Source organism: Podarcis cretensis, assembly GCF_951804945.1.
Source record: "Podarcis cretensis genome assembly, chromosome: 7".
Lineage (NCBI taxonomy): Eukaryota > Metazoa > Chordata > Lepidosauria > Squamata > Lacertidae > Podarcis > Podarcis cretensis.
The window spans coordinates 10,695,201-10,708,539 of record NC_137176.1 but is presented as its reverse complement, the minus strand read 5'-3'; the positions used below and the strand labels follow the sequence as shown (position 1 = coordinate 10,708,539).

The 13,339-nt window shown below is 44.7% G+C and overlaps 1 long non-coding RNA gene across 1 annotated transcript in view; it reads right to left on the bottom strand.

Annotated features, from left to right (window-relative positions):
* Positions 1–3,966: 3,966 nt before the first annotated feature.
* LOC307220268 overlaps positions 3,967–13,339 on the bottom strand; it is a 32,941-nt gene continuing 23,568 nt past the window's right edge. Inside the window, exons 2-3 of the long non-coding RNA XR_013840801.1 lie at positions 8,379–8,528; positions 3,967–4,544 (exon numbers count right to left, since the gene is read on the bottom strand). This is a non-coding gene — a long non-coding RNA (uncharacterized lncRNA). The remainder of the gene's footprint in view (positions 4,545–8,378; positions 8,529–13,339) is intronic.

Genomic DNA, 13,339 nt, shown 5'->3' with positions numbered 1-13,339 from the left:
CTTTTCATTCCAGCCAATTTCAGGAACACTGAATTCAAATTCTGTTTGAAGTACAGTGGTACCTCAGATTACATACGCTTCAGGTTGTTGTTGTTGTTGTTTAGTCGTTTAGTCGTGTCCGACTCTTCGTGACCCCATGGACCAGAGAACGCCAGGCACTCCTGTCCTCCACTGCCCCCCGCAGCTTGGTCAGACTCATGCTGGTAACCTCGAAAACACTGTCCAACCATCTCGTCCTCTGTCGTCCCCTTCTCCTTGTGCCCTCCATCTTTCTCAGCATCAGGGTCTTCTCCAGGGAGTCTTCTCTTCTCATGAGGTGGCCAAAGTACTGGAGCCTCAGCTTCACAATCTGTCCTTCCAGTGAGCACTCAGGGCTGATTTCCTTCAGAATGGAGAGGTTTGATCTTCTTGCAGTCCATGGGACTCTCAAGAGTCTCCTCCAGCACCATAATTCAAAAGCATCAATTCTTCGGCCTTCTTTATGGTCCAGCTCTCACTTCCATACATCACTACTGGGAAAACCATAGCTTTAACTATACGGACCGAGATTTTACTTTCTTGGGCTCCATGATCACTGCAGATGGTGACAGCAGCCACGAAATTAAAAGACGCCTGCTTCTTGGGAGAAGGGCAATGACAGGCCTAGACAGCATCTTGAGAAGTAGAGACATCACCTTGCCAACAAAGGTCCGTATAGTTAAAGCTAACGCTTCAGGTTACACTCCACTAACCTAGAAATAATGCTTCAGGTTAAGAACTTTGCTTCAGGATGAGAACAGAAATCGGGCTCTGGCGGCGCGGCAGCAGCAGGAGGCGCCATTAGCTAAAGTGGTGCTTCAGGTTAAGAATAGTTTCATGTTAAGAATGGACCTCCAGAACGAATTAAGCACTTAACCCGGGGTACCACTGTATTTCTTTCCCAGCTCGTCATCTGTACTTCTAATCTACACAAATTGAAAAAGGAGGTGTGCAAGGTTGTGAGTGCTTTCCTTCTCTTGTGTGCTGAGACTTCATAACCGCATTGCATTCTTCCTGATTACCACATACAGCTAATCCTAACAGAGATGCTGCGGCTGAAGAAAGAAGATACTGTGTTCAGTTTCCAGGACAGGAGAGAGAGAGAGAGAGAGAGAGAGAGAGAGAGAGAGAGAGAGAGGCCCTACCGTGAAACTCCTGAAAGGTGTTTATTTTTGGACACCATTTCCCAACCTTGGTGCTCCTGTCCCCAGTGAGCACACCGTGTGAAAAGGCACAGTGCAGTTTTCAGACTGCGTCAGTACTGTCTAGTGTGTGAGAAGAAGGTAGATTGTGATGCCTGATTGACCTGAACTCCTTCCAAGTAGTTTGCTAAATTCCCACCGGTTGAGAAACTGCAGAGCTAGGAGGGCAGAAGATGGAAACCACAGGCCACGATAATTGTACCAAAGCCTGCTGAGATTTTCTTAACCACTTCCAGTAAAAGGAAAACGTCCCCTAGTAACAGGGGCAAGTCCCACAAGAAGGACCGAAACACTATGTTCACTCATATATGAATAACACTTATTTTATCACATGAAGTTATGGATCCAGGTGCCCTAATGGAAATATGTTGGGGGTTTTAAAAAAAAGGATTAAGCAAATGTTTTGCTGGGTAGAGAATTTCCACTTTCCTACTAAAAATCCTTCATATGATGTTTGTGAAGGTGCCGGCTTCACGTTACAGACTGGTTTTGCTACGTCATTGATACTGCTAAATAAATTACTTGTGGGTGGCAGTCACCACTCTACCTGTGGCCAGCAGCAATGTTGCTTTTATGAGCATTGAAAGCAAAGTATTTTTTGCCCAGGGGAAAATGCAAAGTTTTTTTCTGTATCCTGTGTATCAGTACAAGAAATATTCTAATGATTATAAAACACTCACTGGTAATCCTGGGAAGCTGATTGTTGTGGCCCAGCACAGCCATGGCTATTTGGGGGCCATAGCCATTGTGTTCCCACAAGGCAAGACACAGTGATAACAGCAAGGACCTTTATTGAATTACATAACTGGACAACAAGGGCAAAACAACTGCTTATATACATTTCTGGAGGCCTGGGCCACTCCCACTCCCAACGTGATTGGCTGTCTAAACTTCCAAGCTGTGAATCATAAGTCAGAATTTAAGGGCCAATGGCAGAGGCCCAAATCCTGACATGCTCTGTGATTGGATATCATGTATCAAATCAGAACACAGGGGCACAGAACCCTTAGTCCAGATTCAAGCTCAGGCAAACACAGACCACTGAATACATAACACCCCTCCAGCAGCCATGTTAGCCTCTGGGAGCCTTGAATTGGCCAGTCGCAGGCAGGCTGGGAGGTGTGGCCTCACTGGCGGACCTGGGTGGCCTAGGCATCACTCAGGTCCGCTACCCACACATATAAAGCAGCCACGTCTGTGGCAATTTATAGCAGTTTTGAAGAAGGCCATGCTTGCTTGTGGGCTTAACCCCACTGATTATGCCACCCATTCCTTTCACAGTGGGTCAACCCAAGGTCACAAAACTTACCCATTCCTTCTGATTATCCTTTTTCAAGTTTTTCCCCCCGTGGAAATGTGGATCTGTGGCTGCAGCATCGTGCACTGGGCCATTGTCATGGCGATGTCTTGGAGCCACCACCTCAGCCTAGATGCACAAGCTCATCTCACCTGGTTCGGCTACAGAAGAATGCGCTGACATGGCCTGAAGCCTTTGCTCACAGCACAAATCGTGTGGGACCGCCCTATGCACTGATTATTGAGCTTGGAGAAAGTGATCTGGGCAGCAGGAAAGGCACTGGCCTCACTTTTACAGCAATTGCGGGTCTCAAGGCTTAGCATACTGCTCCCCACCCACCCCCCGTGTTTCCTGGCTTTGGTCTGATATGTTGGAGTGCACTCGAAGGCCACTGTGAAACCTGCTTGGGTCAACCGGGCTTGGAAAAAGATGAACAGGGCTGTGCTTGGAGGTTTGGGAATTCCACACCCTGGCATTGCATTTGACAATGACAGTCTGTTCTGACCAGACGGGGTGCATTTTTCATCCACTGAGCATGAGGTGTGGTTGTGAGTGTGGCGATCACACAGAGTCCCTGGATGTTTCACCATCTATTGATCCCTGTGCCACCACTTTCTTTCTTGCTGCCACCACCCAGGCCCTACCTGGACTGAGTCCAGTCAGGGTTAAATTGAAAATTAATTTTTTGTTTATTTATTGCAGTTTAACAAGCGTGTGGTTTCATAAACAGTATCCGTCAATTACATTCATGGGGTGCCTATCCAGTCCTATAACTTTCACTACCTGCTCTCACTCACTAAACCACCTCTCTGATATTTACTTGTTTGCCTAGCCCCTAACTGTTCCTGACTCAGCCTATTTCGTTACACTAACTCAACCTACCCACAACTCTAGCCCAATTCACTCCCACTCCAACCAACCACGCAACTCCCAACAAACTCCTCCCTTTGCCCCTCCCAGAGCTGGTTTTATAGTCCCACTGACTCCACCCCCCTGGGTCCTGACTGGGCAACCTGCTTAACTATTTCACCTCCAGTAAGGTAAACGTAAAGAGATCCCTGACCATTAGGTCCAGTCGTGACCAACTCTGGGGTTGCAGTGCTCATCTCGCTTTATTGGCCAAGGGAGCCGGAGTACAGCTTCCAGGTCATGTGGCCAGCAGGACCAAGCCGCTTCTGGCGAATCAGAGCAGCGCACAGAAACGCCGTTTACCTTCCCGCCGGAGTGGTACCTATTTATCTACTTGCACTTTGACGTGCTTTCGAACTGCTAGGTTAGCAGGAGCAGGGACCGAGCAATGGGAGCTCACCCCGTCGCGGGGATTTGAACTGCCGACCTTCTGATCAGCAAGTCCTAGGCTCTGTGGTTTAACCCACAGCGCCACCGATGTCTCCACCTCCTGTACTTTCTCATATATGTTAACGTCACAGTGAGACTCCAAGCCCTTTGGAGTTGGTTGCAGATGTGAGTGGTTTGGCAGTGACCCAGCAGGAAGGGGCCAGCTTGGGTGGCAGAAAACGCATTGGGTTGGATCCCTACTAGAAGGTGGGGGTTGGGAGCCAATCCCCCAATGCAAGGGGTCCAGGAGGGGGTACCTGTCCAGATACCCAGACAGAGGCTGATGGACCACAGGCACCTCTCCAGAATGGTGGTCCTTGATGGTTGCGCCAATTTGATGCATGTCATAGGGTGATCTTTAATCCAGAGTTGACCTGGCCAAAATAATCAACCAGCAGATGGGCTGCTTGATTCAGAATACATACCCAGTGCCCACAACTTTGGCTGAGATAGCTCAGTCGGTAGAGCTTGAGACTCCAAAATTCAGGGTCGTGGGTTTGAGCCCCATGTTGGGCAAAAGATGAACCTTGTCATCTCTTCCAACTCTGCAATTCTAATTTTGTGAAAATGACTTGCATCTGTAATCAGTAAAAGGTTATGGCCTATTCAAACCCATGTTCGTTGTCCTGTGCCTTTATTTACTTGTCTCACTGAGGGCTTCAACAGTCGTGGACTCACTGCACCTGGGCCTGCAACCAGAAACATTTTTGGGTTGTAGGATCTGAGTCAACCTCATAAACTTTATTATCGATAGAGAAAACGTCATATGGTTTCCTGCAGCTATTTTAACCATCTTCTCCTCCTTCACTTTCATCTTTCAAAATAGGAGGAATAATGTTGTCCCTTTTGTTTACTAGTTTCTAAGGCTTCCCCTTACATTCAGAATATTTCTGCTTCAAAAAAACAAATGCATTTTTCCCTGTTCCTGAAACATATCATTTAACTTGACATGCTCTTCCCTAAAATTTCAGTATTGAGTCTATATGGCTCTTGCTATGCTTATCTTCAGATTCTTCTCTTTTTTAATGTGCATAACTCCTTAAGCAATATTCTGATTTCTCTCAGCTAATGCCCAGTTTCAAATATTACAAATACTACAAAGAAAACTTGTGGGTCAATGGCAGAGCCGAAGGTCCCAAATTGTAGGGATTCCCTGCCTGAAACCCTGGAAAACTACTGCCAATCAGTGTAGACAATACTAAACATTACAGGCAAACAATGAATAAATTTGCAACAGACTTAAAACGCATCAAAATAAATGTTTATTATCCAGTATATGATCTGTGGATCATACCACAGGATGAGATGATCAGCAGTGGCATAGCCAGGCTTTCAAAAGAATGCCACCGGCAGTGCACACTTCTTAGCAATATTCCTCTGTGAATAACGCAGTAATAGACAAAGCTTCAGTGGTTCCTATCCAATCAGCATTAACCTTGGAAGAACTTCACCTTTGACATTAAATTCCCCCATGCTGAGAGAGCAGCTTAGTCTCCAGCAAAGGAGGAAGGGAGAAATGGGGAAAGCTTTCAACAAAAACACTGTGCTGCAACGCAGTACAGAAGCTGGTCTGGTTGAGTTCTCCGTTTGCAATGCACTCCAAGCATTGGGGAGGCAAAGTAAAGGGGATGGTAAGTAGAAGATCACCCTTTACAGAACTGAGAAATTAAAAGGCTGGTCAACTCATGAAAGGTTCAGGGAAAGGGTGGGGAGAATTTTTTCTATTAAGGGCAGCATTCCTGCAGGAGAGAGTCACATGCCATCAGTGAGTGGGGTCAGAGCCAAATGTGGGTGGGGCAGGGCCAAAAGTTGGGGGCCACCCTCTCTCACTCACTCTCTCTCTCTGTCATACTCTTTTCTCAGCCCAGATCATGACTTTATTGTTCTAGCTAAAGGCCATGAGAAACTTGTAGCAGAATAATAATATTAATAATATTGATAATGATAAGCCACCAATCTGACTGGGTTGCCCCAACCACTCTGGGAAGCTCCCAGCAAAATATTAAAAACACAATAAAACCACAAACATTAAAAACTTCCCTGTACAGGGCTACCTTCAGATGTCTTCTGAAAGTCATATGGTTACTCATCTCCTTGACATCTGATGGGAGGGTATTCCACAGGGTGGGTGCCACTACCGAGAAGGCCCTCTGCCTGGTTCCCTGCAGCTTCACTGCTCGCAATGAGGGAACCGCCAGAAGGACCTCAATGCTGGACCTCAGTGTCTGGGCTGAATGACAGGGGTGGAGATGCCGCTTCAGATATACAGAGCTGAGGCCATTTATAATACAGTCGTATCTCCGCTTACATATCCCTCTGGATACATACACTTCGGGATGCAAACGCAGCAAACCCGGAAGTATTTTTCTGGGTTTCACCATGCACGCATGCGCAGAAGCAGTCCTTTGGTTGCGAATTCCTCAGGATGCGGCCTGACCTCCAGAATGGATCCCTTTAGCAACTGAAGGTACCACTGAAGTATAACAGAATAATAGTCTCTAGGACATTGCTTTCATTATACTGCTTTCATTGTACTGTTGTTATGGCCTGTCCATGTCATGCCCTGCTGTTGTCCTGTTTTGCATATCTGGGTCTGACTCTGAATCTGTGAGAGTCAGGGGAAGAGGCTGTGCATTAGCTAGTGTCAGACAGCAGAGGAACCAACCCCCACAGCAGGTTGCCAGGAACGGATAAGACAAGGAAACATCCTTACCCTCTGCTTTTTATTCAATATTTACAGAGAGAGGCTTGAGAATGCCACCTCTTGGAATAATGGCGTTGTCCCGAGTAATTCTCCACCCCCTTTTCTCCCACTTCCTCATTCATCAACAGCGTGCACGCACACGCGCACACCTTACGGTTGCTGCTTAGGGCCATCTGTCACCAAGCTCTTTGCTCTCCTACTTTTAAGGCTCTCCTGGTTCTGGGGGATGGTGGGTCTGGAATGCTTTCTAGTGATAACGTGTCAGTCAGCTGCTGCTGCTCCTCCTCCTCTCCCATTATTTCCCAACTTTTCCCCTCATCTTCCTCTGAGCTGTGACCTCCCTCAACCCCCTGTTGTAATTCTGAACTGTCTTCTTCTTCTCTGGAAGGGTCAGGCTGAGGAGGTTGTCTCCACCATTTCTCCTCTGCCCAGTCCCTGACAGCTAGCCTGGTGAAGTTGTTAGCAGATCTCTCTGTACATATATATCTGTACTTCAAAGACCAGAATAACTCTATGAAGTAGACAGCAGTTTTCAGCTTTGTCTTGTGTCTGGAGACCATGAACACTCTGTTACTTTGAACTGTGTGGGAGAGCACAGTTTGGCTGGTCATGCAAGAAGCAGACAACAGTGAGCCTACATTCTTGTGAAGCTGAACTCAGTGCACTGTCATATTCACTTTTGGATTGTGAATGGTTGTTGCAACTGTCCTGTTTGACTTTGCTAGCTTCAGAGAGTTGCAAGCAAAGAACCAAGTACTTGCAGATAAAATTACATCGTGCAAGGGAATGTATCCAGAAAGGACTTATTCAGGTGCCCTACATGCCAGGAAACGAAATTCCTGCAGATCCGTTGTCGAAAGTTGTTAATAGGGAACAACTTCAGGTTTATGTACAGCGGTTGCAGTTAGGCTGAAATACTGCACCATGGGTTACATGTAATGGGGGAGGATGTTGGGAGATTCCATTCCACCTTTTGCTGCAGATATGTGGATTGTTGCATGTCACATGTCTGTTTACATCCCAGCACAGATGGCTGGCGTGAGCGGAACTTCTGCTCTGTATTGCTTTTGTTTTGCAGTCTCTCTCCAAGAAAAATGGCAAGGAGAGAAGCTATGTTTTTCTTTGTCCTGATTTATGTATAATAAATGTGTAGTTTAGTATTGTGTCCGCGCCTCAAGCCTCATCTGTTGTGAAGTTTACACTGCTGAGTAATGTGTGCTCAAGCCTGCTCTGCTTGAGTCACAGACGCACATCGGAGAGCAGAGGTCAATGGATCTCCGCAGCGGCAAGGCTGAGAGGGGAGACACTCCAGGTGGCTTTTCATCCCTCGGTTCCGACAGAGTTTTCCCCTTAACTGAGGACTCTGGAAGAAGCTGTTCTGCTGGGAGCAGGAAATCTCTGAAGACTCTGCATCACACTGGTTGAGGTGTGGTGAACTACCAACTGACTTCCACAAGTCACCAACTCTAAAAAGTCATGGTTATGAGTAGATCTTCACAGTAAGGTGTTGGTAAGGTCAGAGGGATGTGGAGAAGTCTTGTCCAAGACCTCTGGACGGCAACACTTTGGCTACCCTTGAACTAGATGGTCTTAGCTTGATTCATCCCCCTGAGCCCGGCCTTGGCTGGGGAGGGCGGGGTATAAATAAAAAATATTATTATTATTATTATTATTATTATTATTATTATTATTATTACATTCCTGTTCTTTGGAGAAAAAAACACATGACAAAATCCCTAAAGCTGAGAACAACTGGCAGGTAGACAACTTACAAAAAGAAAAGCTGCAGTGAATACATGGAAGCGTAATGAACACTTACATGAAAATCGGGGAAAATTCAGGATGATGGGGAAATGCAACAATTTGTACATGTTCACATTTTTCTTCCTTTTGGTATTGACAGTTTCCATTTTTCTCATTCAGATGACTTTAAAATTCATGAAAAAAGTTTCTAGCCCCCGATTCTGATCTGTAATAAAGTTGCATAAAGTTCATTAGATATTCATGCGATAGTGAGAACGGTTTTGGTGGCAACGGAAAGCTGACAGCTCACAGACAGCAGCCACTGATCAGGCGAACCGTATTGGTGATGCACTTATAAAATTACTTATTCATAATGCAGGCATGGAATACAATGAAAAATAAGGTACATTATGTTAGAAAGCATTTTATTGTCTCCTTCTGTATCTCATTTTATGCCAAAGCTCGTAAATGGATTTCTTTCTAATGACATAGCCGTGTTATTATCAAAGTGCATATTGTACTGCCCAAGATGAAAGCAGCATGTTTGGAAATCCAATTACAAATTCTTTCAATCAAAAAAAAATAATACTGTGAAAGCATTTGAACATTCCTTTAACCCAAAAGGATCAAAATTACAGGTAAAATGCGAGTTTAATGTGGAGGGTTGTGTGCGCTTTCGGTTTCGTATTTCTATTTCGTTTGTTAACTCCATTTAAAAAGCAGGTTAGGACCTCTGGCAGTTTGTTCCCGACATGGCATTATAAATCAACAATGGGAATATACATTAATTCCATGAATGGGCGTTGTAACGTTAAGTAGCTTTCTTCAGATTAAAAATATACTCGTCACCTTATATTGTGTGTTGGCAAAGTAAGGAAAACAATGGCAAACATTCCTCTCCCCTCCTGCCCACCCTTTTACTCTGTAAAATCATGACTGAAAATAATAACTCCTTTACAACGCATACATGTGCTATGACTCTAATGACCCCAACATTTACTCGCTCATGTGAATTTGCTAACTATACTCGGGCTACTATTTATTTTTGGGGGGGGATTTGATATCCCGCTTTATCACTACCTGAAGAAGTCTCAAAGCGGCTAACATTCTCCTTTCCCTTCCCCACAACAAACACTCTGTGAGGTGAGTGGGGCTGAGAGACTTCAGAGAAGTGTGACTAGCCCAAAGTCACCCAGCAGCTGCATGTGGAGGAGCGGGGAATCGAACCCAGTTCACCAGATTACGAGTCCACCACTCTGAACCACTACACCACACTGGCTCACTATTAATGTGTAGTGGGAACTGGAAGAAAACACAGAACACTGTCTGCACTGGGTCAATTGGGACCCTGAGGTGCAAGCAAACATATACCCAGGAGTTCACTGATTCAAACCCCTCCATGGCCAAAATATTTGTGGGAGGGGCATAACTCAATGCCAGAATATGTACTTTGGATGCAGAAGATCCCAGAGTCCAATCCCTGGCAACACCAAGTGCAACTGGAAAAGACCACAAGTCAGAGACCCTGGAGAACTGATGCCCGTCAGTGTAGGTGATGCTGAGGAATTCTGGACTTTTTGCAATAAGGAAAGTGAGGGGGAAATGCACTGAAAAGTATGGGGAAACCTTTGCTTTGACACACATCATCTAATCCAATCAGGATGAATGCTCAGTAACAAGTCACTTGGAAGCACCCCAAGTTATGGGGGGGGGACCCATCATGCTTCTTTCTTTCCCATTCTTTGGGTGCCAGGAAGTTCATCCTGCTCTTTGGCTTTTAAATGGTATTTTGTAACTGGTTCCAGCTTTTAATGGAGTTCCTGCTATGTTAGGATTATGAGTCACCAGCACATCCTTACCATTCCTTCTGCTTCTTTATTCATTACTGTTTTTATTATTATCTTGTTTTCCTTATGCAAAAGTTGGAATACAGTGGTACCTCGGGTTAAGAACTTAATTCATTCTGTTTTTTTTTTTTAATAAAATTTTTATTAATTTCCAATTTTTAACAAACACAAAAACAACATAAAAGCAAACACAAAAAATCATAATTTCTTTACCTTATTTCCATAAACCTCTTTTCTCGGACTTCCCCATACCTTCCCCTTTTTGCATCCTTTGTTTTAACAATTGTTCAACAACCCTTTTTAGCCAATTAAATTTAAATTCATTCTCCTTTTCAATTTCACCCTGAACTAAATACAATTTACCGCTGCAATTCTACGTCTTCCTCTCCCTCAGCATTTTAGCACTCCTCAATTTTATAATAGCTCTTAAGATATATTTTAAACTTCTTCCAATCTTCTTCCACAGTCTCTTTCTCTTGGTCGCGGATTCTGCCGGTCATTTCTGCCAGAACTTAATTCATTCTGGAGTCCGTTCTTAACCTGAAACTGTTCTTAACCTGAAGCACCACTTTAGCTAATGGGGCCTCCTGCTGCTGCCGCGCCACCGGAGCACAATTTCTGTTCTCATCCTGAAGCAAAGTTCTTAACCCGAGGTACTATTTCTGGGTTAGTGGAGTCTGTAACCTGAAGCGTCTGTAACCTGAAGCATCTGTAACCCGAGGTACCACGGTATATACATTGCAAAAATAAGTAGCTGATGAAATGCCCCTGTAGAACACAGGAAGCTGGGTTTCTCAGAAAGCAGGTAAACCTTTGTCTTCCCACACTCTTAAAGCAAACCATCTCAGGTGTTAAAAATAATAATAATAAAATATGTCTCCAGTTTTAATTCATGGGGAAAATGAGCCTCAGCTATCCGCATTTTGGGAAACAGTGAAATAAGCAGCGTCTGGACAGAAGTACAAATTCCTGTCAACCTCACTATGAACAGTCACTGTATATCATTGAACTTTTCCTTCTTTTCATCCGCACAAATCTTTGTTCTTCCACGATGATTGTCAGCTCAAGAGGGGTGTTATTTTTAAACATTGCTTATTGCATGGATGGAACTGGTTGCCATTGCATCTTCAGTGAACTGTTAGGAGCCCTTGAAAAACTCTGTCACTGTAACTTCTTTGTGTGTGCTCAGAATCTCCTGTCACGCTAACATGATGTTCAGCTATCATTCTGTAATAGTTTCTCTAAGCTTTTCTGTCTCCCATCCAGGCTTGGCCTAGCCTCAGCATATTTCTATTTTATTCCTAGCATAACATCAGTTAGGTCATCATTTGTTGTCTTATTGAAATCACTGATACACTTGACTTTGTGTTTCAAAGTTTCCATTCCTTCCTTAAACCATTTTTCTGTGTGCATCATCTTCAACCATCACAATTTATTTTTTTATAAACAAGTACAGAGGGCTCCTTCAGATGAAACAGAGGCTACCACATATCCAGTCTTGACTGAGCATTTATTCTGATTTGCTTGTATGGCACTTATATTCATCCTGCACCCATCCTGATTTTTCTGCAAGGTATTTACACATCTTCCCATTAGCCATTAATGCATTCCACACTTTTCAATGCATTTCCCTATCACCTTCCAAACAACAAAAGCCTGGTTCTATTTTCAAGTTGATTTGTTGTGTTAAGGAGACAGAGCCCCTTCAATGTGCTTTAATTCTACAAACCTAAAGTTCCATGATGCCTGAAATATACTCAGAGTCGAGAGTGGATTTCATGTTCTTTATTCAGCTCATAGTGGTGAGGAGGAATGGAAGTTCCCCCAGAATGTCTGCTTTATATACATTATTAACACAATGGGCCCCATGTGATTGGCTAAATCCAGGATTCTCCTGTAAGCCAATCAGGTTGTGGATTCACTTCCACCTGGAGCTGGATTGGGTGGCTCCTGTGGACCAATCAGACTGCTGCATTCTAGATCCTATTGTTCTAGGACCAATCAGACTGCTGCATTTTGGATCCTATTCAACTCAGTACATAACAATGCCCTTGAACAACTCTTGCAAAATACTGGCAATCTGGAGGCACCAAAAGTGGCATCCTCTGATGTTCTTCTTGGAAAATTTCCATCCCCTGGCATTATTTCATTGCTGGAAGACACTGCTTTAAGAAAGTCACAGGGGAGAGTCTCCAAGACTGGGAGGCATTGTGTGAAATACTGCGCACCCAGGCGGAGACCCCCAGGCAACACCCAGGTGGAATAATGACTCATGACAACGTGTTATGGCCGTGGTGTCCAAACTTTTTTCAAAGAGGGCCAGATTTAATGAAGTGAAGGGCCATGAGCTTTTTTTTAGGATTGAAGTTGAGTTGTTGAACTTTTTTTTAGAGTTGGAGTTGTTGAGCTTCTTTTAGGATTACAGTTCTTGAGGATCTTTTTAGATTTCACCCCAGTAAATAAACTGCCACAGGGGCTAGATTAAACTGACCAGCGGGCCAGATTAGGCCATGCCTGTGTTATGGGCTTAAAATTGGCCACAACTTTATTAAACTTTCAGATGTAGTAGGACCTTGGCTTAGGCATTGGGCGTATATACCTCCCAGTCCCCAGCCGGGGATCTGGGGCACATCAGGGTTGTCCAATCTGTTTGGGGATTGGGCTGGCTCTGGAAGATGTATGTTTAAGCAGACAGCCTGCCCCCCATTTCACTGCAACACAGGGGAGTGCACTGACAACCTTTCAGCGTATGGCCAGTGACCCCCCTCAACACAACCCCTTTAATGGGGAACCCTGGGATCGCCACCACGGGTCACTGCTTCATACACCCACCCCTTTAGGGAAGAAGAAGAAGAAGAAGAAGAAGAAGAAGAAGAAGAAGAAGAAGAAGAAGAAGAAGAAGAAGAAGAATAGTAGTTTGGATTTGATATCCCACTTTATCACTCCCTTTAAGGAGTCTCAAAGCGGCTAACATTCTCCTTTCCCTTCCTCCTCCACAACAAACACTCTGTGAGGTGAGTGGGGCTGAGAGACTTCAAAGAAATGTGACTGGCCCAAGGTCACCCAGCAGCTGCATGTGGAGGAGCGGAGACACGAACCCGGTTCCCCAGATACGAGACTACTGTTCTTAACCACTACAGTGGTTAAGAGAGCCAGTGTGGTGTAGTGGTTAAGAGGAAAACTGAAACAG